General features: G+C 42.2%; 1 long non-coding RNA gene across 2 annotated transcripts in view; it reads right to left on the bottom strand.

Annotated features, from left to right (window-relative positions):
- The window catches only part of LOC115944019 (uncharacterized), a 238,613-nt gene that overhangs the window by 88,342 nt on the left and 123,242 nt on the right, over nucleotides 1-27,029 (bottom strand). For both annotated transcript variants that reach the window (XR_014147152.1, XR_014147151.1), the window contains exon 2: nucleotides 13,814-13,876. This is a non-coding gene — a long non-coding RNA (uncharacterized LOC115944019). The remainder of the gene's footprint in view (nucleotides 1-13,813; nucleotides 13,877-27,029) is intronic.

The raw sequence follows: 27,029 nt of genomic DNA, 5'->3' as shown, positions 1-27,029 counted from the left end.
AACAAGTACTGGATCACAAGCGGAGAATTCGAGAGGTAAGTGATACCATAAGACAAAACAATATTAGAATAATTGGGATCCCAGAAGAAGAAGAAGAAGAAAGAGAGAGGGGGGCAGAAGGTATATTGGAGCAAATTATAGCAGAGAACTTCCCTAATGTGGGGAAGGAAACAGGCATCAAAATCCAGGAGGCACAGAGAACCCCCCTCAAAATCAATAAAAATAGGTCAACACCCTGACATCTAATAGTAAAATTAACAAGTCTCAGAGACAAAGAGAAAATCCTGAAAGCAGCTCGGGACAAGAGGTCTGTAACCTGGGGTGCCTGGGTGGCTCAGTCATTAAGTGTCTGCCTTTGGTTCAGGTCATGGTCCCAGGGTCCTGGGATCAAGCCCCGCATTGGGCTCCCTGCTTGGTGGGAGGCCTGCTTCTCCCTCTCCTGCTCTCCGTGCTTGTGTTCCCTCTCTTGCTGTGTCTCTCTCTGTCAAATAAATAAATAAACTTTAAAAAAAAAAAAAAAGAGGTCTGTAACCTACAATGGTAGAAACGTTAAATTGGCAGCAGACCTATCCACAGAGACCTGTCAGGCCAGAAAGGACTGGCATGATATATTCAGAGCACTAAACGAGAAGAATATGCAGCCAAGAATACTATATCCAGCTAGGCTGTCACTGAAAATAGAAGGAGAGATAAAAAGCTTCCAGGACAAATAAAAACTAAAAGAATTTGCAAACACCAAACGAACCCTACAAGAAATATTGAAAGGGGTCTTCTAAGTAAAAAGAAATAATAATAATGCTATGAGGAATATATGTGAATGCACTTTGTGAGAAAGGTAATTATTATTAAAAATATATGGTATGCTTATAAACATGCCCAGAATCAGGAGAAAGTCACAAGATTTCAGTGCTGAGCTTGACATCTATGCAACAAGCATTTATTAGATGTCCATTATTTGCAATATAACATGCTACATGCTTCAGATTTTCTACTTGGCAAAAAAAAGAAAAGAAAAAGAAAGTGAATGGTTTTAATTTCCAAACTAATCTGATAAAAATTATTGGCAAGTCACAATGTTAGGGGATTTAGGAACAAAATGTAAAATAGCCAAAAATTTATTCTAAAAGTCATTCTAAAAGAAGACCCCTTTCAATATTTCTTGTAGGGCTCTCCAGGGACGCCTGGGTGGCTCAGTCAGTTAAGTGGCTGCCTTCAGCCTGGGTCATGATCCCAGCATCCTGGGATCGAGTCCCACATCGGGCTCCTTGCTCAGCAGGGAGCCTGCTTCTCCCTCTCTCTCCCTCTGCTTGTGCTCTGTCAAATAAATAAAATCTTAAAAAAAAAAAAAAGTCATCTCCAGCAGTCCCCATTGTAGAGAGTGAATCCATGTTTGTATATTACTTGTCTTAGGTTTTTTACTCAATTTGTCCTTACAAAACATGAAAACAATGTTAAGTCACCAGATTACATTTTTGCCAGCCTGGTTTCCCTTTAAGCTACTCAAAGTATGTATATCTCAGTGTAGCCTGCATGACACAGAGAGTAAGGATAAGAAAAGCAGTGTTTTATTTCTGACACCTAGAAATTTGCATTGACTGCAGACCCATGGAAAGACAAATGGCTACCCAGCTACCTATCTTTGTGACATTACAAACAAATAAAATAGAAGATGTATTTGTGTATATATTTTTTCTTTTATTTTCTTTAAAAAAGATGCTAAGCTTAAAGCTCTGATTATTTTTCAAAATGTTGGTTCTGGGAGAGATTCAAACTTTATGTTCCTTAAGGAGTTCTAAAAATCCCTAACTTTTCCCATTTTCTTTTCGCTTCCCATTCTGGGTCATAAGCTTTTTCTACTCTTGCTCAACTCTATACCCTGAAAGATTAGGATTGGGAATTACAAATAGATTTCTCTATCACATATCATTGAAATGTCAGTTAAAGAAAAATCACGAAAGAATATCATATATCAGAGTTTTACCCTAAAATTTTGCTTCTTTATATTTCTTTTCCATTCCTATCTCTGTACCTTCTTCCAAGTCACTTTCTGAGATAGAAAAATCTTTCTACCTCGCATTTGCAGGGACAACTTCCTGTCCTTGTTGAAAGAGGAATTAGGGACCAATGTAGAATATATGGTGATCTGGTTAACCAGCCATTATCTCTCTCCTTGACTTCCTGCTTTGTAGAATCAGATGCTACTTTCCTTTGTAGTTGGTAGTTCATGTGTTATTAGAAGAAGAAAAAGGAGAAGTCAATATACAGGTGCCCCTGTCAAGACTAGATTGTCGGTCTGGCTTGTTCATTTCCTTGGCAAGCAGAAAAAGGATATTTATGGGCCATGTGGTCTTTGAGTGTACTGATGTTGCAAACTAGTGACTAGAATCCATTTAAGACAGGCCAAACTATCTGTCTTAGGACTTTATTTTGGCTATAAGTCCAGTGAAAATCTGACCTACCCAAATCTTTTATACCTTTTATGTAAATGAGTTGCAGACGGTACTATTCCTTCAATGCACTCCACTTTCCCAAGAAACTCCTTTTGAATTTCTTCACTTTAGAAAATTAAACGTTTTAATAATATAGTTCCTCTTTACATCATAAAGAGCCAGAAAAGCTGACTGACTGATCATCATCCAAGAGAAACAGGCACAGGCAGTCCACCCTGCTTGTTGGTACACTCAACTAGAAGTATATTAGTAGCAGTAATTGCCCAACGATTGGGATTGAAAGGATGGATTGCAGTGGGGAGGCTGCTTAACAAACATTGCAATTAACACCACCTACATGTTTGAGAGTGAACTAGGTAATAAACAAAAGATTAAATTAATATGCATGTTCAGTCCCCAAAGGTAGCCAGATGGCTGGCTACAACATCAGATGTTTCCACTCTGCCTTTGCAGCGAGAATCAGTCCTTTGTGCAGTGACTGGTACAGCTGACATTTTTTGTGAGCATGGGCATCTATGGGGGATGACAAGAACCATGAAGCACCTAGCTGGGATGCCCTGAGGGCTTTGAACTCAAAGCCATGCTAGGTGTCCCCAGGGGCCAGGAGGTACAAGGAACAGCAGTCATAAAGTGAATAAAGAGTGAATTTCACGAGCACAATGCTCACCACATTGCTGTCGATTCACACTGCCCAGGGAAGAAAGGATGAAGTAGAAGGCTAAAAAGGTCTGTTTTCTCTGTGTCTCAGGAGCTCCCAGTGTCCAGGGTTTCCCGTTCTGTGTGTTCAGGCTATGACTAAAGCCACGTACGTAAAGCCCCTTTGTTCCCACTTTGCTGAAAACAAAGGGGCCCTTATTTGTTCCTAAAGTAAGCAGCCATATCCGCAGCTTTTGTCATATTCCAAAACCAAAAGACAGCCATCCACACTGAGCCCCAGGCACAGAGGAAAATCTCAGTGCTGAAGACTGGGCCCTTCGGACACACCTTCCACCAAAAAAGCCTTTCCAATGCCCGGCTCACTTTTTCCTTCTGCTTATTTTGTCCTTCCATCTGTCCATCTAACTGCTCCATTTGTGTTTTACTAAGATTTTTCCAACTAACAAATAGCTAAGCAGCCCCAAACAAAAAGGTCAAGGACCAGCCCCTTGTTCCAGGACAACAAGCAGCGTCTCTCCTGTTCTCCACCTCCTCCCCCAGGTTTGGAAGACAAAGAGCACACTGTGCCACTGACCACGTAGGCTACTCAGACCTCTGTTCTACACCTTGCACTTGATGCCCTTCTGCAAATTTGGGAAGATCGCTCTCCTCATTCTGCAAATACAGTCAAGAGGTCTTCTTAGGCAACAGAGGGCAAAACATATAGGTGACCTAAAAAACTGCAACATCGTGGGTGTTCTTGGTTTACTCAGTAAGCATGGTCCTTGAATAAGGTGTTGAATAAATCTTGATCTTGTAAATCAAATACTATCTTAAAGCCCTGGAAGAACTCATGACTTAGAACAACACTGTGGTATATTACTTTGCTGAACCCCATTTTCTATAGGAGTTCTTAACTGGGGACCATGATTCCCCAGGTATCTATGGATAGAATTTACAGAGTATATGAACTTTGTACTTTCTTCAACTATGACTGTAGGCACCAAACCACCAGCATTTATTAACAGCACCAGTAATTTTGTCAACAATTGAGATCTCAGATATTCTCATACCACATTACAGTTGTTGCAGATATCCCAAAATATCACCTAAGCTCATCAACTTGGAATTATAGTCATTATTAGATTGCTGCTAGAGCTTGTTATTATATTGTTAATAAAATGTATATATTATACTATATATTATTACTATTGCTATATAAAATGTATATATTACTAAATGCAAATGTATTTACTTTATTGATGACTTTAGTACAATTGTTTTCCTTTGCAATCTTATTATTTTAATTTATACATATAAAATATTATACTTAGGAGGCCATAGGCTTCACCAGACTGCCACACAGATCAATGGCACAAAAAACAGTAAAGAATGCCTGCTACAGGGGCACCTGGGTGGCTCAGTCATTAAGTGTCTGCCTTTGGCTCAGGTCATGATCCCAAGGCCCTGGGATTGAGCCCCGCATCGGGCTCCCTGCTTGGCGGGTAGCCTGCTTCTCCCTCTCCCACTCCCCCCTGCTTGTGTTCCCTCTCTCGCTGTGTCTCTCTCTGTCAAATAAATAAATAAAATCTTAAAAAAAAGAATGCTTGCTACAAACTAAATGGACCTGTCTTTCTTCCCTCAAACACATTCTATACTTTGGGCCAAAATACCTTCTTTCTGCCTTTCAGTACCACAAATCAAAACCTTGCCTCCCTGTCATGTGTAGACCATAGGCCACCTCCTTCATGAAGAATCTCCTGATCCCCTTCCTCTGGTCAGGATGGTATTTTAAATCTCTCTTTTCACATTATCACATTCTACCTTGTAACTAGTTATAGTCTTTGTTCCATTTGACTAGTTTAAAATCACCTCAAAGGCAAGTACCATGTGTTCTTCATTATTGAGTGGCCAATAGCATCGAGTGGCCTCTTGACAGCTCTGTCTATTCCTGGCTGTCCCACCTCTACATTGTCCCCATTTCTCTACATTTACAAACCACAGAACTGCTATTCATGTCAGTCCTCTTTTACTGTAGAATAAAACCAATTCCTCTGTGTGACATTCAAGGCCCTTCCAGAACCCTCTACCTTCTTCAGTTTCAGTCTTCATCTCTTCAATCTCTGAGCCCTACATCTCATCAATTCCCAAACTCCCACACAGTTTCACATCCCTATGCTTGCACTTCTGGCAATCCCTCTTCCTGGAATGCTCTATGTCCTTTTGGATGGAGAGGAGAAAATGACACCCTCAACATTCCCAAAATAGCATTTATTTTCAAGGGGGTCCTACCCAGATTCACAGACAAGCAAGAGAAACAGACTTGTGGCAACAATGGCACTCCATTACCTGAGTTTTATCACTGAAAAATTTCAACATAAAATCCCATTCCAAAATGTCATATTTGTGTTTTATCCCTTTGTGACAGTGTTCTGAATGTTTCAGAGCCAGGATGAAACTATGCATTCCCCCTTGCCTGTCACCACCTGAAATTTAAGGCCATTGCCAAACCCTCTCCCAATATTGCTCTGAGCCTCCTGTCCAATGACCTAGCCCCTAAAGTTGACCTACCTCCCAATTCTTTCCACCAATCCTTATGCAATTTCCTTGGCAAACAAATGTCCTCATCACCATGGAATCACATTATGGAATGTTAGCCCCAAGTCCATATAACCATCTCCAACAGATACTATGAAAACTAATAGTAATGTAAGCTTTTCCCCAAGTCATCACTGATCCTTCCTGCCTTCAATGAAACCCACTCTGCCTTGGAAACTCATGGAGGTTAGCTTTGCCACCTTTACCTTTCCTTGACGTCATCTCCCATTCACCTCCAGGGGCTCTCCAGTGATATCCAGTGAGGATGAATGCACCACAACCTGTGCCATCTTCTAGGACTTTGGGTCACCCAACTCCTTCCTAAGCCTTTTGGGACTCCATCACTCCCTCTCGCTCAGCACATCAGCAGCCATTCCCGCGGTTCACACAGGGCCTTATCTCCATGTCCTAAATGATTAAACCTGATGCCCCCTTCTCTAAACACCACCATCTATCCTACCAGTATTAACAGTCATTCCATCTAAACATTCTCCTCTAGCTCATAAAATCCTCCTTTCTCTTTATATATCCAACTTCTTTGAATCTGGAAAACAAACAAAAAATAAAACACTTATTTAAGATTCAATCTTCCCTACAGAACATAATTTTGGCTCTATCCAACCCTCTGAATTCCACATAAACCATAAGATACTTAAAAGAAATAGTGCCTTATTTAACTGGCATACCCCCAGAACCTAATACAATTCCTGGTATGCACTGGGTACTTAATAAATGCACAATTTCATCTAGTCCCGTAGGGTTTTTTCTATTGTGTCTATGTTCACAAATCTACATACTCAGTTCACAGTTCTTATCTGAGCTTGGGTTCATAGTTCCAAATGCCCAGTAGACATTTCTATATGGTTATCTGACCTCAGTGACTCAGTATATCCAAAACAGAATCTAATACTCACCATTCTCGCTCTGACTAAACATGTTGTTCATCCTAGCCTAATAAATAGCCATCACCACACACAATGCTGGTCCTTACAACCTGAAAGTACTAATTCTAGCCTTTCCTCTTTTTACTATATCGACTGGATAAGTCATGTGTATTATTTCCCCTCCCCTCTGAGCCCCCATTGACACTGCCATCCTCATCTTTTGCCTGGACTATTGCAGTAGTCTCCTATCTTGTCTTTCCTCTAGTTTCTTACTTAAATAACTATAATAGTTCCCATAGCTTTCTGAATAAATTGCAAACTCTTTATCATATCAAATGATATCAAATATCAAACCATCCATCCTCTCTAACCTCTACCCAGGCTTAGTCTAGAACTCATAGTGCCTGACCAAAGTAGCTGCTTAATACACTGAAGAATAAATATCATTGATCACTCTCTCCATACAGAAAGGCTACACTATAACCCATCCCAAACTACATGCAGTTCCTCAATCATACCACACCAGAAAGGGATGCTATTCTCTTCTGCCTGGAATGGTTTTCAGTTATCCTCCTATCTACTTGAAAACTCCTACTCAGTCTTCTGGAACCAAATCAAAGACCCAAATCTGGATGCAAATCAAAGACTTCTGTGAAGCCTTGACAGATTACCTCCCAGGAAGAGCTATGTGTCCCCGGTACACGCTATAGAATCTCCACTTTGGGGCCTAACTTACTTCATGGCAGTTTTTGTTTCCAAATCTCAATCTTTATTAGATTGCACATTCCCTGCTGGCAAGGACAACAGCAGATCTCTCTAGGTATCTCAGTGCCTAGGAATGTGCCTACTACAAGTAAGTAGTAGGTGCTGGAAAATACTGATTAAACAGATCTTTCAAAGCCCAAGGCAGATGTCAGCCCTCCTATGAAGCTGCCTTATCATAAGGTGTTGCTCCTCCCTCTATCATAACACTAATTTTAAATTCTAGAAATTTAAAATTCTCTAACTCCTCCAAGTTCTAGTGCAGAACCAGGTGGGTGGGAAGAGTCAGCTTCTGGCCTGTGGCTCACTCCCCTTCTTTTCTTATATCACGATGCACCTTATACACATGCTTATAAGCACCCCAACCTGAACTTCCAAGCTCTGTCCACATTCACTTACTTACAAAGAGCTGCCCTTTGACACCGCCCCTCCTTCTCTTGCCCAGAGATGCTCACACCAGCAGCATAGGTGGACCCAGGCTAGCAACCTGCACAGGTCCTGGAAGCTGACTTGAGCCATCTGGGCAGGGAAGTCCAGGGCCCCAGTATTCATAGTGTCTAGAGCAAGATGGTGTGGATGCTGGGTGGGCACCTCCCCATGGCCCCACTGGCTCCTCCCTCCACAGAGGCAGCTAATATGGGGTCGTTGAAAGGCAGGGCCCAGGGCAGGAGACCTCATGCCTGGGTCTAAAGGACTGGAGTAGAGTCATAGTGGAGTCACTGTACCCATGCCTGTTCTCTCATGGATTGGAAACCCACTGAGGCTTAGAAGTTTTCGATGCTACTTCCTGGAAAAGGAGAGAGAGGGCACCCTCATCAAGCTTCCAACCCCACAAAGGATCAGCTTCACCCCTAAGAGCTTGCATAAAAGAAATGCTGAACCCAGCAATTGCACTAGTGGGTATTTACCCCAAAGACACAGATGTAGTGAAAAGAAGGGCCATATGCACCCCAATGTTCATAACAGCAATGTCTGCAATAGCCAAACTGTGGAAAGAGCCGAGATGCCCTTCAACAGATGAATGGATAAAGAAGATGTGGCCCATATATACAATGGAATATTACTCAGCCATCAGAAAGGATGAATCCCCAACTTTTACATCCACATGGATGGGACTGAAGGAGATTATGCTAAGTGAAATAAGTGAAGCAGAGAAAGTCAATTATTAGGAGAAGGAAGGGAAAAATGAAGGGGGGGAAATTGGATGGGGAGACGAACCATGAGAGACTATGGACTCCGAGAAACAAACTGAGGGTTTTAGAGGGGAGGGGGGTGGGGGAGATTGGTTAGACTGGTGATGGGTATTAAGGAGGGCATGTACTGCATGGAGCACTGGGTGTTATATGAAAACAATGAATCATGGAACACTACATCAAAAACTAATGATGTATTGTATGGTGACTAACATAATAAAATTAAATTTTAAAAAAATTAAAATAAAAATTTAAAAGAGGGGTGCTGAATAAACAGTTGTTTCATAATGAATTAACAAAGGCCCCTTTTATACTTAGAACAGTTAAGAATTCTAGCATTGGGGGTATTTATTGCTAACTCTTCCATTGTTTCTCAACCTTATAGTCTCTCAAGCCTGATCTCCCCTAAAAGAGTTTCAGTTCCTAACAGGTTTTCTATCTCCCATAAAAATCCCAGTGTCCTAAACATAATCTACACTCAATAAATATTTGTTGGACTTTTTGACAAGTCATCCTCATTAGCATATTGAGGTTTTTATTTTTTCCAGTCATCTCAGTAGTGGCACTGTGAGTTGTTACCCAAATGGTAAGAGTGACTATCATAACAGACATAACAGAAAGTTTCTGAGAGTAATTTTAACCTGTTGCTAGTAGTAATTTATTTTTAATTTTTAAAAACCATTGTAGCTATAACTATTTTACTAATAAAACAACACAGCTGTTGTTAATAGTGTTTGGGCAACTGAAAACTCAAAATTGAACCTGTACAGAGGAAAGAGTAAGTGAAAAGAATGACAAGCTTAAAAGACAGTAACTGAGAAATTGAATTTGTTTGAAGTTGTTGGGGAGAAAAATCTGGCTGAAAGAAGAAATAATGATAAACCCCAGAGCCAGGACTTCTCAAAACTCCAGGTGGGATTTGACAACCTCATCAAAATTGAAGCAGCCTTTGACTTAAAAAGAGACTACTGAGGAGATCATTATAAGGAAGTAGAGAGATCTATGCAAGCTTCTTGAACATGACACCAAAGCCACAAAAAAAAAAAAAAAAATTAAGACCTTGGGAGCATTTGTTCTATTACCATTTCTTGCAGGTTTCCTTGAATGTCTATAAATCAGAGCAATCTGATTTATAAATCAGATTATAAAGGAGTCCTGTCCTCTGCCAAGAGAATCCAGGACAATCTAGGCAGAAGGGTCTACAAGAATGTTCTGTCCATTAAAGGATGTTTATAAAGGGAGCTATGTTTTATAATAACTTTATTGAGATGTAACTCACATAACGATCCAATTCAACCACTTAAAGTGTGCAATTCAATGGGTTTTAGTATATTCACAGGGTTGTGCAACCATCCCCACAATTTAATTTTAGAACATTTCTGTCCCTGCAAAAAGAAACTCTACCCATTTGCAGTCTTTCCCAGATCCCTTGTCCCCTGGGGCCTAGGTAGCCATTAGTCTACTTTCTGTCTCCATAGATGTGTTCATTCTGGGCATTTCAGATATATGGAATCACATAGCATGTGGTCTCTTGTGTCCTTGTGTCTAACCTCCTTCACTTAGAATAATGTTTTCAAGGTTGAACCATGCTGTACCATGGTATCGTACTGTAGTCCTTTTTAGTGCCTAGTAACATTCCATTGTATGGATATTCCACATGGAAGCTAACTTTCAGCTATACAGTAAAAAAGTCATGGGGAAGTAATATACAGCATAGGAAATGCAGTCAGTAATATTCTACAACTTTGTATGGTGACAGATGGTAACTACACTTACCATGGGTATCGTTTTGTAATATACATAAATATCAAATCACTATGATACATACCTGAAACTAATAGGATACTGTACATCAATTATACCTCAGTAAGAAATAAACATTTTAAAATTAAAATTGTATTTTATTTATTTTCTTTAAATTTTTAATAAAATTTTAAATAAATTTTTATTTAAAAATAAAATTTCATTTATTTAAAATAATTCTTAAAATTTTTAAAGAGAAAATAAAAATTTCATGTCTGTTGGTGCTTTCCCCTAAACTCTCCTCAGATGATCTCCAGTTTCCAGACACGTGGATATATGACAAATTATGTTCTGTCACTCAGTGAACTTGGACAGGGTACTTCTCTAGCCTTCAATTTCCTTACCTATAAGGTAGAAACTGTATCAGTACCTACCTACAGAGTTATTAGGATTCTTAGAATCTATTAGTCTAGTGTAGTGATTTCCCATAGGAAGAACTCATTAAATATTAGGTTTCATCTTAAACCTGATTGGATTTTTAATTACAAAATTACACACTTATTGTAACCAGTAAAAAATACAGAGATGAGTTTTTAAGTTCATAATCTTCTTCTCAGCCCTCTATTCATTCCCAGATGTTGCCAATATAAAGTGTGGTGTGCATCTTTTCACACCATTCTCTGCACTTATACAAATTCATAAAACAAAAATGCATATTTAAAGATATTTTCTTTTCTTTTCTTTTTTTAAGATTTTATTTATTTATTTGAGAGAGAGACAGAGAGAGAGCATGAGAGGGGGGAGGGTCGGGAGGGTCAGAGGGAGAAGCAGACTCCCCGCCGAGCAAGGAGCCTGATGCGGGACTCGATCCAGGGACTCCAGGATCATGGCCTGAGCCGAAGGCAGTCGCTCAACCAACTGAGCCACCCAGGCGCCCTATTTTCTTTTCTTTTACTCTAATATATACTACACACATGATGTTGAAATTAACCTTCAAAAAAAACTAAAAAAAATCTGGCCATCTTTTCTGGTCAATACATGTATATCTAACTTAATTTTAAGAGCCATACCACATTCCACAGTATAAGTGCACCCCAATATATTCATCATTCCCACTACTGATGTACATACAGAGTATTTTCAGTTGCCATTGTACAAATGCTGCCATAAAGCTGCTATTAATGAAGTAATAAGTAGTAGTCATAACCATGATTTTGTTATTATCATTATATCCATATCTTTACATTCCCAAGTCCAACCTAGGCCCATCCCCTACCTCGTCAATACCAAGGAACAGAACTTTTATAGACCAACAATGGAGAAGCAGATTATCATAATAAAGGATTTTAAGCAGAAGAAATTTGAGGGAAAATAAACTAACTTAAATGGACAAGTCCAGGGACCCAGACCCTCAGGGGAGACACAACAGGGCATTCTAGACAGGAGAGAAAGGACATTTGAGGAGAAAAAGGAGAGAGAAGATGATCAGAAGAGCCAGAGACAGTAAGTTTCCTAAAAAAGCTCTGCTCTAAGCCAGGCATACTTGGCAGTGGGTGAATTTTTGATGTTCTAGCCAACATAGTCATTTTCCTTAATGTTAGAGATAGCATCCTCTTTTAGATCAACTACTGCTTTCTGGAAACAATTTTTTAAATTTTTAATTAGTATTTAAACATTTGCAATTAAGCCTAATTACTCCATAAATAAATAAATGAATCCAAAGTTATCCAAAACAGGGCCAATGGAAATATTTGATAAAATTGTGTGATGTGCTGAATGAATTTTAATGTCATCCTAGAACTTGACTTTCTGTGATACATCTCTCCATTTTGTGGGCAAACCTGCCACTGGAGCATATATGTTTATAAAAGCCTCTTAATGAACTCCTTTCAGTGGGCTTTGGTCACCACAGCACTAAAATGAGATCTGAAAATGACTGAATTATAAGGTATTTCATCCATAGCTTCCTCATGGCATGGACTCTGGGATATCTTACAGCAGGCTCCAGTGTCCCATGAATGAATTTACTATAAACCTCACAAATGCCACTCCTTTTCCAAGAGCCAAACCAATTTAGAGAGAACACAAGGAAAATGATCCAATTTTTTTATTTCTGGAAATAAGAGTTTTTATCCAGAAGGAAAACTTCTGGATTTTACTGGCTCACTAAAATATAAACCATTTAGTGGCTTTTTTTTTTTTTAAACCTAAGATTAAGCTTTCTTTCGTCTGTTTGCACATGTCAACCCAAAATAGCAGCCTCCATATAAGAAAAAAAAAATGTGTTTGTACAAAAAAGAAAATGTATACCCCAAAAGCCATGGTCTCCCTTTTGCTGGGGTGGCATTTCATGGGGTTTTTAAATCCGGTGGTTTATCAAATTTCTGTAATAACATGGAAGAGAATAGTGATTGCATATCAACCCTAAAAGTTCTCACAAAATTTGCAAGGGACTCACTAAAGATAAGGGAGTGCTGAGAGCTGAACACTAGCAATTGCACAGAAACCCAGTCAGGTAAACACATATGTTAACTGAGATTTAATATTCTGTCGCAAGACAGAAAAATTAATAACTCTTTTAATTGACAGATTCTTTATTTCCTTTTATCAGGGAAGGTCTAGATGGCCCCCAAAATAACCTGTATGTGTATTAAATCTTGGCAGCATGTAGCTGTTTCCTCTATGGCCTTCAGGGTCCCGCCACCCTTCATCTCCTACAAGACAGCACATTTAAATCTTTCAAGGGGCCTTTTACCAGGCCACCCTGTTTCTCTTCACGGGAGATACTGAGAGCCTATTTGTCATGAGGAATAAGGGACCTAGCAAGGTCTGCTGACAGGCCCAGAGGAGGCCCACCTGCTCATTCCTAACCCAAGGATTGAGTAGTTTCTGTCAGCCGTGGTCTTTCCAACAATTTTGCAATCAACCCATCTCACACTTTTTCCTTGATCATCAATTTCAGTAATAAGTGGCTAGCCATTTAACAGCAAGAGGGTTGTCAATATGACACAAATTCACCACATTTCATAATGACATCTAACAGGGCCCCTGTCGTTCGCTCAATAGCACTGCACCATTTATCCAAGTCGGGAGTTAGAGGCAGAATGTCCCTTACACTCATCCAGTCCTGTGGGTTCCTAAGACTGGGAGCCAAAGGTAGAGGAAGAGGATGTTCTCTCTAAATCAGCTCTTCCTACTTCCTCGGTCACTTCCAGTCAGCCCTTGCACACGCAGGCTCCCTTCCTGCTTTCAGCCTTCTCCTTACATCCACAGCTCTCCTTCCCCATGCCCTGCTGTTTGTCTTACGCATGAAAATCCCCCAGGGCCAATCCCCACACCACCACCTGAGCTGGGCCATTTTCCCTCAATAAAGGCTCTCAAACACCTTTTTGCAAGAGGTTGCGAGCTCTCTAGCAGCAGAGAGTAGGTCTAATTCATCTTTCTATCTGTAGAGGCTTCCACTTAGTATATAGTAAGTTTTCATTGAGTACTAATATTAATAGCAATAATAATAATTATAGAACAGCAACATCTCTTGAGCACTTACTTTGCGCCAAGAACTCTGTTGAACATGTTATTTGCATCATCTCGTTTGGTCTTCACAAAGGCACTGCAAGAGAAGGAACAGAATGATCCCCACTTTAAAGATGAAGACACTGAGGTTTAGATAAGTCATTTGCTCAAGATCACAGACACACAGTAAGTGCAGGGGAAAAGAGAATGAAACCAGGTTCATCTGACTCCAGAGCCCAAGCTCTTTAGTTTTCTGTTAAATGAATTTCATTACGCCTTCACCTATTTTAACCCTTAGGTGCTGCCAACAGGAATCCCTCAGACAGAATGAGATGAACAGTCTACTTGGAAAATTTTTTGGCTACTCTGATTTCCCTCTATCGCTGATAATTTTCGGTACCAGGGGACAACACAGCCAGCAGATAATGTTGTTGATGAGATCAACACTTATCTATTTTGGTGCCATGTGGGAGTGTATCAAACAGTGCACTTGCAATTTTACACTTTGTTCTTCTTGTGGTGGGCTCCCATTTAACCAGGGTTTGATGAGGGAGAGCTGAACAAGACCCAGGCAAGGAACACGAAGTTGCCCCGCAGTTCTAATTCATTCAACAGTTATAATGCCTTTCACATGGTGTTTATTCTGCTCCCATTTACCTCTCTTGCATAATCACCATCAATTTAGTTTCCAGTGGTTCTGCCTGCTGAGCAGGTGATGAACAATTTCCAGGCGCTAACTTCAACCTGCAAATGGCCCCATCATCACTTCCCCACACATATTCTCTTATGTTCCCAGGTGTTATGTAAAGTTCAGTTACTAAGCTTTCTGGGCTGTGAGCTGCCTGTCTTCCTGGAACTATGTAAGCAAGACTAGAGAACTGTAAGCCATTAGCTTGCTTCTAAGATTTGGAGACATGAAGCTTAGCTGAGGTTTACTGGCAATTGGGTTTGTCCTTATTCCAAATCCTTCCAGCTCTGTCCCCCATTAAGTTTCTTTGAGTACACCCTCTTCTTTTCCCATTTCCCAATACACTAAAGTTTCTTTTCTGGGGCTGAATCATAAATTACAAGGTGTAATCTAAAGGAAAACATTTATTTTGGAGTCTCATTAACTCAGAGGAGAGTGATAGTGTTTATTCCCAGCATGATGGAGTGGACTCCTGCAGACGTGAAAAAGGCCAAGCCCCCTTCCTAATCCTTAAACACACACACACACACACCATGGTTAATATTCACAACAGTGAAAGTACCCAGATACACGGAGGTAGCAACACTGCACTAGACAGTCTCTTACTCTTCAAACACCATGTTTGAAGCTCCTTTAAGTTAGTGATTTACTGGCTACCATACATAATTATTCACCCCACGTGCCGGTCTTTAAGACATTGTTTCTCCGCTCCAAAACCCAGCCCCTTAGACTCTGCTCAGTGATGCTGGGGCTGGAGCACTGCCAACCCCATTTGTCCCCCAGGTGGCTCTATATTCAACTCTACCAATAGGGGGCACTAGAAGGAAACTGCAAGGTAGAAGTCAGGAGATGCCACACTCTCCTTCCTGTTCGCTTCTTGTTCCTGTTAGCATCAACCCAACACTGGCTGGCCCCTCATCCCAGAAGGGGGCACCTGGTTCCAATCTCCTGCCTCTTTGTGCCCCATTCAGAAGCAGCCTTATCCCTCCCAGCCCCAGAGCCTCAGCCCTGAGCTGCTGAGGTATCTGTAGCTGGTGGTAGCCCCCTCCTCAGAGGTCTGAGTCCCAGCTCTGGGAGACCTCCTCCGAGGCTCAGGGTTCGGATCAACCTCACCCCTTCCCTTTGTTCCCCAGCCCTGGGAGTGGCCGCTGCTTCATGCAATTCTTACCTCTGTGTTACCTCAGTGCTCCCTTTTTCCTTTTTCTAAAACATGTTTAACCAATTCCTTATCTTCAGGCTTCTCTGCTAAAAGCCCTACTGTGGGTTCTGACTGGCCCCAGTGGGTACTCCCTGCATTAACCATAACCTGTACCCTGTCTAATCCCTGAGCAAAACCCTAACCGTTTTGCTCCTGAAAAACTTGTCTTCTCTCTGCCATACCTTCTGATTCTCACAGTATAACACCTGGATGATAATTCACATCAATGGATGGAGGTGGAAGAGAGGGCAAGGCATCAAGGATCCTGTACGCCAAGAACCAGAGGCCATGTCTGAGCATACATTCTCAGTTGGCCTGCTTGTGGAATGGAGTGCAGGAAGATCAAGTGAGAGCAAAGCTCCCTGTCAACTCTAAAGTGGAACAAGTAAAGGAGACTTCTTGCTAAGATACTTGGAAAACAGGATCAGAAACTAAATGAGCTATTTGAATAATTCTAGGAATTCAGAATGACCCTACAAATAGGCAAGTTACAGGCACTACCACTGCGTATTAAATGGCCACCAGGAAGAAACTACAGCTTGATATTACCCTGTGCCCCCTCCCATTGTTTTCCACAATCAGTGAAATCCCACCGCTTGAGATTCACTTTCTTGGCTCACCTTCTAGCTTCCTCCAAGGCCCTTGTCTAGAGTTGCAGTGAGGGGAACGACTTGTGATTTACAGTCTTTATCACTTCACTAAGAAGTGGCCTGTTGGCCACCTTTTAGTTAGAATGGCTAGCTGAAATAGGAGCTTTGAGAAGATGGGAGTATTTCACGAAAAGAAATGAGGAAGGATAATTCTGGGGCACTCAGTAGGGCTTCATTGGACACTTTTAAGTGCAAGTCTTGGATCTGCCACTTTCTAGCTTGAGCCTTGATTTCCTCAGCTGCAAAATGGGAGTGATTATGACCTCACAGGACCTTTATAAGGATGAGATCTCACATATGAAATGTCCTTGGCATAATGTCCTGGCAGAGTCACTTGGCCATGGAAATTTTTGATTAAACTTGGCTTGAGGGAAATCATACTAGTTGTCTCAGACTCTAGCAAGGTTCCTTTTTTTTTTTTAATTTTTTTTTAAGATTTTATTTATTTGCGAGAGAGAATGAGAGACAGAGAGCATGAGAGGGAGGAGGGTCAGAGGGAGAAGCAGACTCCCTGCTGAGCAGGGAGCCTGATGTGGGACTCGATCCCGGGACTCCAGGATGATGACCTGAGCCGAAGGCAGTCGCTTAACCAACTGAGCCACCCAGGCGCCCTCCATTTCTTTTAAGATTTTATTTATTCATTTGGGGCAGGGGAGCAGAGGGAGAGGGATAAGCAGACTCCATGCCAAGCACAGAGCCCAATGTGGGGCTTGATCCCACAACCCTGAGATAATGACCTGAGCTGAAACCAAGAGTCAGACACTCAACCAACTGAGCCACCCAGGTGCCCCTCCATCTTTTTTTTTTTGAAGCAGCAGGGGTGACCTTGGGCTTCTGTCCTATCACATCTGTGGGTGAAGGACAGGACTGGTGATGCCTTCTCTCCCAGTGTCCCTCTTCTCAGACCAAGAAGAAGAGCAACTATGTCTCCTTGACCTTCAGAAGAGGTCATGGGTGCCTGGGTAGCAAAAAGTCCACTTATTAGGCCTCTGCCCTGAGCAGGGCAGAATCCTTTGGGCCATTATTGCCACTGTGGTGCCATTTGTGTGATTCCAGGGAGCCTGAAGGAGAATTTGGATTTGGAGGATGAGAGTAAGAGTGTGGCAAAGGAGGGAGAGCCCTTCAAAAGATCTACTCTGGCCACTCGGGGCTGCCACCTGCAAAGGGTCCAGTCACTCTTTCCTCTCTCTCTGTCTTCCCCCATGTATTTATAATTCTATAGCAAATATGTCATTATATCATTTTTAACCAACACAGTAGCAAGGGCATAGCAAGCCTAACACTTATACATTCTAGGCGCTTCCTAAATGCTTACTTACATTAATTTCACAATGCCATGAGGTAATTATAACCCATTTTACCATTAAGGAAATTTAGAACACAATAAGACAAGTAACTAGCCTGCTATCCCTCCCTAAGGAAGGGATAGAGCTGAGATTTGAACCCAGGCCTGACTCCAAAGCCCACATTCCTTTCTATTATATTACACTTCTCCATTAAATCTACCCCACCCCTGCCAAGGACGGCCCTTGCTAATCCTCGGCATGATCTCCTAGAATTTTTGCTATTCAGTGAGAAAAGGGTGAGTGCTCCCAAGCAAACAGCCCAGCTTTCTTCTTCTCACTCTAGCTGGAGTATTATTTCAACAGATATGCCTAAATTTTAAATGTGGCGCTTGGATCTCAACAATGAAATATGACACATAAAGACCCATGTACTTTGGAACAGAAATCAAAACTGGCCTGGGGAGAGGCAGGCTGAGGGCAAGCAGGGGCCACATCCAGCCCTTGCTCATGGACTTCCAGCCCTTACTTGATGCCTGGCGGGCTCAGACCTCTGGGATGGTTTCCCTTCTCCTCCAAGTGAACAGACGTTGTGGGAATCTGTGTGTTCCCTCAGAAACAGAAGCAGTTTTAGAAAGTTGGAAGGAAGGGGGGCTGAATTTTTTTTTCTGGACTTTCTTGTTTTGTTTTGTCCTTTCCTCACATATTTTTTTGTTTGCTTATTGTCTTTGGGGTCCTGCTTTTAATGGACAGTGATGTTATTTGGTGTTAATTCCCTTCAAAACTGGGTTACCCTTGAGCAGTGATGAAGAGCCTCCTTAAACCCCTCACTATCCCTAACCTCAGGAAAGAAAACAGTTTGTTGTCCTTTCCCCTCCCTTAATCCACGTCAACATAATACTGGGGAGAAGGTTCGAATAGGCCGGGCCACCATGATCCTGGCCACCAAGACCTTGCCCACCAGCACCATTTTAACCTGATCTTGTTTTTCCCTTCTACCTGCACCCAAGCCGACAGAGGCCACAAGCTGCTGCTGGGAAGGAAACCCTTGCCAGCTACTCCCATGGAAATAAGACCTGTTGAGACCACTCTGGAGCCCTAGCCAAGTCAAAAACAATGCTCCTGTCCGGACCTCATCTGGCCTAATGTCCTTCCCTCCCAGCTGGCTGCTTGGGCTCACCACCTCTCAGCTGACTGTTTACCCAACTCTACTTCAAACAGAAAATGCCTATTCCTGTTGGTCTAATAAAATTTCATCTGCTTTTTCCAAGCCCCAGGGCAGAAGCAATTTTGGTAAAATGCGTCCAATTGCACTAATCTAGTGGGGGGAATAAAAGAAAAAAAACAAGTTTTTTAACATTCTGGATTTTTCTCGAACTTTCCTCTATTTCATTAATATTTATAACTAATTAATGTTGTTAACACTTCTTTTCTCTACTTGATTCCAAAGATACGTATTGAGCAACTACTACCATTTGGGGGCCATGCTAGGCACTGAGAGAGGACCCCAACAAACAAGTTACAAACCCTATCCTTCGTGAAGAAATCAACTCAGAGCTGAAAAACCCCACATGATTAAACAATCTTCACCATGTATAGCTTCCCGGTCATAGGTAACAGACTCACCAGGCATTTTCCACTACAACACTAAAAAATTCCTGTGCTGAGACATTAATCTCCCCTTACAGGGCCATATCCAGTCAGCCCTGATCTTAGCAGTTGATTTCCTTGCATGTACAGAGCTGATAACAATGTCCATTAAGACATAACATGGAAAAGTGTTTTCTTTCCCCGAACAGGCAAGCATGGAAGAGTTTCCATTATACATTACGCATACTGAGAGTTTTTCGGATCCAAAACAGCTGTGGCCCTGAAAAGACCAAGGGCTGTGTTTTGATTCTGTTTCGGGGCCAATTCAGAGCCTGGCCTTCATGATACCAGTGTTGGCACCTCTTCAGTGTCCCTCATTGGCACCTTCTCACATGTCTGTTTTCTGTTTGTTCATGTACATCCTCCTGACAACAGAATGGGCCTGAGGGCAAAAACCAAATCCAAATGGTCTGGGGAAGCAAATCCTAGCATAGAGGCTCTCAGGCCCTGGGCCTCACTGAAGTGACTGTCCCACAGTGGCTTCCGATCAATTCTGTTTCCTGTATGCAGGGATACTGAGTGGCGGGGAGGGGGTACCGGGGGGAGGGGCACGTTCTCAACAACTGGCAAGGCAGGGCGCCTGGGTGGCTCAGTCGGTTAAGCAGCTGCCTTCAGCTCAGCTCATGATCCCAGGGTCCTGGGATCGAGCCCCGCGTCTGGCTCCCTGCTCAGCGGAGAGCCTGCTTCTCCCTTTCCCTCTGCCTGCCGCTCTGCCTACTTGTGCTGTCAAATAAATAAATTTTTAAAAAATCTTAAAAAAAAAAAAAAACTGGCAAGGCACTCAGCTGAATATGGCAAAGGCGGGCCCAAACTCTTGGGGAACTTGTGATGTATCACCAAAGACCAGCACATGAATTTATTCAAACTCTGAGAGAAAGAGGGAATTGTGGTTGGAGGAGACGAAAGGAAAATTACTTTGAGGATGATAGTTGACCATCTCCCATTTAATGAGGTAAATACACAACAATGCACACACAAATTATGTTGGAAATGACATAGTAGAATAAAAAAGGGGGAAAAAACCTAACATTTGTGTAGAACTTTAACACATGCCTTCACTTGCATTATTTATTTAATTTTCCCAGTCACCATGCTCAGTGGGCCTCTTTATCATGCCCTTTGTTACAGATGAGAAAACCAAGGGTCAGAAATACTAAGTGACTTGCCTGAAGATCCACAAGAGATGAGGCACAACATCCGGGCTTGACTTGCACAGCCTGCTTCCATGTCAGGCTGCCCCTGGAGAGGGCAGGCATCTTCTTGGAGCCTGAAGAAAGGCTCACGTGCCCTGAGAGGCACGTGGAAGACACTACCAGAAGAGCCAATGAAAAGGGAAGTTACTTGATCCACATGGGATAGGGCAAGATAAAGAATGTACAGAAAAGAACGGTAATAAAAAAGCATCCTGTTTCACTCAGGATTTGGTGGCACTTGTGACTGAGTCTCTCACCTTTATGCCCTTTTGCCATGTCCCTGTCCCTCCCGGCTCTCTTCCTTCTTTGTTCTCTTTGAAAGCTACCCCCTGACCTCTCTAGCACCACAGAGTCACATCCAGGGCTCATGCTGACTGCAACTCTTCCTCTCTTCCTGCTGCCTCAGACTTCGGAAGAGTCCCCCAAAAAACAAAACCATAATTTTAAAGATGCTGGACCATTCTTGCAAGACTTACAAGGAGGTGGGGATTGGCCCCTAAACCTACCTCTAGCCCATTGAAGAAGTTTAAGTTGGGGAGTCAGGAGAGGAGACAGTTACCAATGCCCTGTGCATGTCCAACCCCACCCCAAACCCTAGAGAACAGGCTTGAAGGTGACCATTCAAGAGCTAGGCTTGCATTTCCTGGATTGTAAAGGGCCTAGAGACTGGTCACACATGCCTTTGCTAGAATCTTTCCCAAGCACATATTAGGTGCCCAGTCAATATTTGTTGACTGATTGAATAGATGAATGAGTGAATGAATGAATACCCAAAAAGTGTAAAAGTGAAAGAGCGTGACCACAACTACAGAAGAGACAGGCTGAGGAGACATGCACATTTGTGTGTAACAGTTACAGAGAGCGTATCAGCACATACTTGCCCAGAAGCTTACAGAATGAATGAACACAGGGAGGAAACCAAGGCTATGTCAACTAAACATACTTTCCTCATGTTAGACATTTTGGAATAAAGTCCCACAATGGCCCAGGAGTTCTCCCCATCTTCCTTAAATAGCTCTGGCCTCAACTTAATCCCCAGGAAGAAGACCAGAGAAAACACAGGAAATATTTCAGATGGGAAAAAAAAAAAAAATCTCTGGACTTAAAACTGGTTATCCCTGGTTGATAAGAGATTCTGGTTCCTGAGTCTTCCTTTATTTGCCTCATTCTGGTGTGACTCTTTCTTCTACTCCTAAATGTTCTCCTTTAACCTTGGTCCAGGCCTTGCTACATCACAACACTTGACAGTAGAAGGGAAAGCTGACATAGTCTCACTCCCCACTCCAATCAGCACACTGAGAACTCTCCACAGCATAGCAGCCCAGAGACCCAGCCAGGTCAAGTCTACATTGCAATAAGTTCCAGCAATAAGCAGCATTTGTCTGTATACCTCAGCTCTTTTTTTTTTTTTTTAAAGAGAGAGAGAGAACACACAAGCACTCAAGCAGGGGGGAGGGAGAAAGAGAATCTTAAGCAGGCTCCAAGCTCAGTGCACAGCCCAATGCAGGGCTCCATGTCAAGACCCTGAGATTCTGACCTGAGCCGAAATCAAGAGTCACTTAGGCCACCCAGGCGCTCCCACTCAGCTCCTTCAACAACAAGACTTTGTTTACTCATGGTGAAAATCCTCCATTGTAATTAAGTAGGGAAATTGCAATTATCATCTATCCTAATGCCCCAGAAGAATTCCTGAATTAGACCTGTATCTGTGAGCTCCAAGATTCTCCATAATAAACAGTGTGCTTCCATAAATACACCCAATTCAGCTACAGCAATAAGAGAGAAGTATGGGTTTTTCATGTGAACATACACTTGAAAGACCAAATCTAAATGAGAATCATCAAGGTGTGCCTTTGCACTTGTACTTTGAATGCCCTTCACCAGGATGGATTCACTCGTCCTTCTGATGCTCCCATGAAGGGAGAAGATCAAACCACGCTCTGACAGTGACCCACACCAAATCCCACCACACTTCCAATATCCAAGTGATCAAATCAAAGCAGCCAGAGTAAACAAGCACAGGCTATGTGATTTTCAAGATCTATTTATCCAGTCCTATTTGGAATAGGGAGAGATTCCAAGGCCAGGAAATTCCAGAAGGCCCCATATGAGGAGCCAAGCCTTTGATACAACTTTCTGTCGCTCCTTGCTTCCCCATGCAAATCTCTCATTACTCCATCCAAATAACTTTCAAAACCACAGCTTCCTCTGTGTCTTGCAATAAGAAAATCTGTGCACTTGTACTGACATAAGCAGTGTACTAAGTACCTGCCCTCACTCCTCCCATCATCTGAAGGGAAGGAGGCCTGGGCCCATCAATAGCTCAGTTCAGTTTGTTCCTGAATGGAAAGGGGAGGATCAAAGGGCCAGAAATATTCATTTATGGGGGAAAGTAAAAGAATTAAATATGCAGAACTTGGCCAAATGACGCGTGAAGGGAGAAATAAATACCAAGGAGCATTTGAAGGGTGTGACCAAACACCACAAAGAGGGACTTTTTTTAAAAGATGGTTCAAGTAGTTGTAACTAGGAAAGACTGAGGAAAGCAAAGGAAAATCTGAACTCTTGAAAAAATTCTGCCTTCGGCAAAGGCTACGCTATAGAGGAAATTGGTATCAATACAACTTCTAAACTAAGGCTTCTACTCTCCCTATAATTTGTATGTTTCCACTTCTAATCCATTTCTCAGATGTGTTTATTTCCACTTGGAACTATAAGCTTGAGTGTTGCCTCTTGTGTCTATTTTCTCTTTCTTGCATGTACTCCTTGTCACATGATTTGGAAATGGCCTGGGCTGGTGGCCCTGGAGGCCTGCAGGTGTGCATCATTTGTCAGAACGAACAAATAAGCTCAGGAATGGTGACTTTAGGAATAAAATACCAAACAGAGAATCCTTCCATATGAGTGACTTCTATGCCTCAAACAGACCTGAAGTAAGTTCTGGAATAGACCTCAGTGCTTCTCAGTCTTCTCCAAGCTCTCTGGAGGGGAGATGGGTGAAGTCAGCTGAATATAGCCAGAAAATATATCTTAACAGTTTTCTCCTGAGATACACTATATGGCAAGTCCTTCTGGAATTTCTAGATAGAAAGAAATATGTACAGTGAGAACAGCTTTTCTGAGAGTCTTTCGACACATTTATTCCCAGATGGGCTCAGTGCAAAAGTGAAAATTACATTTTTAAGGAGTGAAGAAATTTCAACAAAGGTTTGGTTTAAGTTTAAACTGGAGATTTAGGCCTCTCGGTCACTGAATGGTTTAAGAGGGGGGTCTAGGTTTGAGGTACAAGCTCTTAATTTGGCTCATGCTGTACAGCAAAAGGGACACCAAACTGGAAATCTACAGAGTTCAAATCCCACCTTCATCATTGAAATATCTGAATGACCTCGGATAAGTCACCTTTCTTTCCCAGACCAGTTTCCTTACATCTAAAAGAGGGAATACAACTAAACTGGTGGGGGTTTTGTAAACATTTTTTTTCCTTAGGCAACAGAATGGCTTTTTAAATATATTACACCAAAGTCCAATAATACAAACTGTATCAAAATCTTTCTGGTTAAAATGAAACTAAGTAGCCCAGAACTTGACCCCACCCCCCACATTGCCCACTGCAGGTCATGACCCTCAGTACCCCCCTCAGAAACTACTGAGGCACCCCCCATGGACCACCATCCCTCCCCAAGGAGAACACTTGGGAAGTCACGGATTCCATGTTTTTTCAGATCTTTTCCACCTCTCATTCCCTATGGGTTTAAACATCAGCAAGAACAGCAGTGATGCAGCCGATCCTTGAGACCCTGCTGATGAATGGATTAAAATGACAGGACCTGGTGGCCCAAGGTCTCCTTTACAGTTCAAAGTCTAAAGCAAACACACCCAGAAGAGAGGGAGGTTATGAAAATAGAAACAAGAAAGTTGACATCCAATCTCTCTTCTCTCTCTCTTCACCCCCCACCCTTCCATCTCTCCCTTCCTTCCCCTTCTTCTCCTTCTTCCTCAAACTTCTTAGACCTTGTAACTAGGAAGCCTGGCGAGGACCCAAAGGCCAGGCCAGCTGCCAGAAGCCATGCCTCATGGGATGAGACACAGAGATATACATGTTCAGGAACTGGGGCCAGCTAAGCCAAAAACTCAGAGAAGGGGGCACGGGGAGGCTCTAAAACCAAGCACAGAGGAGGGAGTTCAGGTGCTCGCTGGTGTTTGGGTGTCTACGGCCTCAGTTGTAAACACTCTGGAAAGAGGAGGGTGCCCAGGGTAATCCAGAGCAGAGAAATCTGAAGGCTTCCCCAAAAGCTCCCCGGCAATGTAGGCTGGCTTCACAGGAAAAAGGACTGCTCGTCAACCAGTTGCCCAGCTTGAAGATGATACTCTTAAACACAGTTGTTAAAAGTTATGTCCCACCCATCAGGGAACAATTTGGCAAACCTATCAAAATATAAAATCTGTATACCATTTGACACAGGCATTCCACTACAAGTATATCTCACAGATAGACTTGCATGTATGCAGAAAAATATCTCTGCAAAGATGATCACTGAAACATGCTGCAATCACAAAAGACTGGAAACTACCTAAATACTGGTTGATTGGGGATGGAATGAATATATATTAGGTTTGCTCATACAATGGAATGCTGTGTAGCCTCTAAAAAGAATGAATCCACTCTGCATTGATGACAAGGAAAAAGCTTTAACATCTAATGTTAAGTGAAAAAAGTAAGGTGCGGATATTGTGGTACAAATGGTACATTATGTCTTACGCAAAAAAATGATATATACATATATATGCTTGCATGTTCATGGAATATTTCTAGAAAGACACACACGAAATGCTAATAATGATTACCTTTAGGAGAAAATTTGAGGTGAGGGATGGGGAGATATCTCTGGTAGGAAAAGACTTTTTGTTAAATGCTCTTTCATACACAGATTCAATTTCTTTTTTTAATGTGCATATAGGATTTTAAAAGAAAACGAAAACAAGAATGTGTGTTAGAACAAAACATAGCAAATCGATGTAGCTTTCAAGAAACCAATGTACGCTTTGGGACTCCAAAAATCAGCCAACTGTTCTCTTTATCAGAAAGTTGAATCAAATGGGGAAACTGGCTGGGTCACGAAGACTTACACTGCAAACCATTTGACAGTGGTGAGCAGTGAGAAAGGTACTGGATACAAGAGCAGAAGACCAGGTTTCCCACCATGTCCTCACCACCCTAGCAGGTCACATTGCTCTCTTGGCCTTTTTGCCCTCATCAATGGCTACATGAGCGAGGTGATCCCCAGCTACCTTCCCTCCTCTAAGAAGCACCATCCCTGACATATCACGATCATAACCTTGGGCTTTGGACTCTGAATCCCAGCCCTGCTGACCTATCAGTCTGTGACCCTGGGCAGTATATTCCATCTTCTAGACCCAAATTTCCTTATCTGAAAAATCCTGGTACTAATTCTACCTGCCTCACAGGGGTTTGTGAGAACTAGGAGACTGCTCTAAGGACTCAGCATAGGGAATGCTCTATCAGACGTGGTATTCTCAGCCCCCCAGGTATTCTCAGCCTTTGTTCTGAGCTCAGGCTGCCAACCAGGCTACGTGGACCTTCCTGCTCTGCTCCATGTCTGCCACATCAGCTGGTTCATCCCTTTATAACATAAATCACAATTTGTAACTACCTTGAATATTAGTTCGTGTATGGTCTGTTTTGCCCCAACTAGCGTGTAAACTCCAGGGGGCTGGTGATTTTCTTTTTCATGCTCACCGCTCCGGTTCCAGCCCCTAGCACAGTGGTGGGCTGCTACAAATTTGTTGGATGAAAATATGAATAAAAGGGTGTTAGCTGCTAGTTGCTGTTGACCCTCACAACAACTCCTTGCCAGAGGAGACTGATAATATTTCTCTCTCATAGGGTGGCTATAAGAATTGCTAACCCCACTTTGTAGATTTTTCAGAGCACTTCAACAGTGTGCTCAAAGTTTCCTGCTAATAAGTGGCAGAGCTAAGATAGGAAACCCATCCTTTTTTTTTTTTTTTCACTCCAAACTCTGTTCTCTCAACCACTAGGCTATTCTAGGGCAGTATATTCCCTTGACCAGAGTCACACACATACAACTCCTGCCTGGCTCCTAATTACATGCTTCAAACAACAATCATGTTCGACCTTTCAATTCTACATTGCCTGAAACATCACTAATGGGAAATCCTATAATGAATGGGAAGCCTCACTAATCTATGCTATTGCACATTTATCCCCTGCAGTCCCCTCCTGCCGACCCCTGAAAGGTCTTTGCTGGAGGCAGAAAACAGAAGACATTCTGGAGCCATGCAGCCCCACTTTGAACATCCCTGGTGAAGCTCAGCATTATTCACAATTACCAAACAACAGAAGTGACTGGTTGTCATTTGAATATCAGCAAAGTCATGAGAAGTAGTCGCATGGAAGGTCTTATTACATTTGGAGAAGGAAAGAGAAGCAACTAAAAAGAAACAGTGAAATCTTAGAGGCTGATTAATGGCTCACTGTGTTGTCATTGGGGAGGTTATGTAAAGTTTATGAGCATTGCCTGCCTTAATGTTGTTGTTAGTGAGCTC

The sequence above is a fragment of the Leptonychotes weddellii genome, chromosome 7, assembly GCF_054177405.1.
Source record: "Leptonychotes weddellii isolate Sample4059 chromosome 7, ASM5417740v2, whole genome shotgun sequence".
Lineage (NCBI taxonomy): Eukaryota > Metazoa > Chordata > Mammalia > Carnivora > Phocidae > Leptonychotes > Leptonychotes weddellii.
The sequence above is the reverse complement of the archived record's forward strand: the minus strand, read 5'-3'. Positions and strand labels throughout refer to the sequence as shown.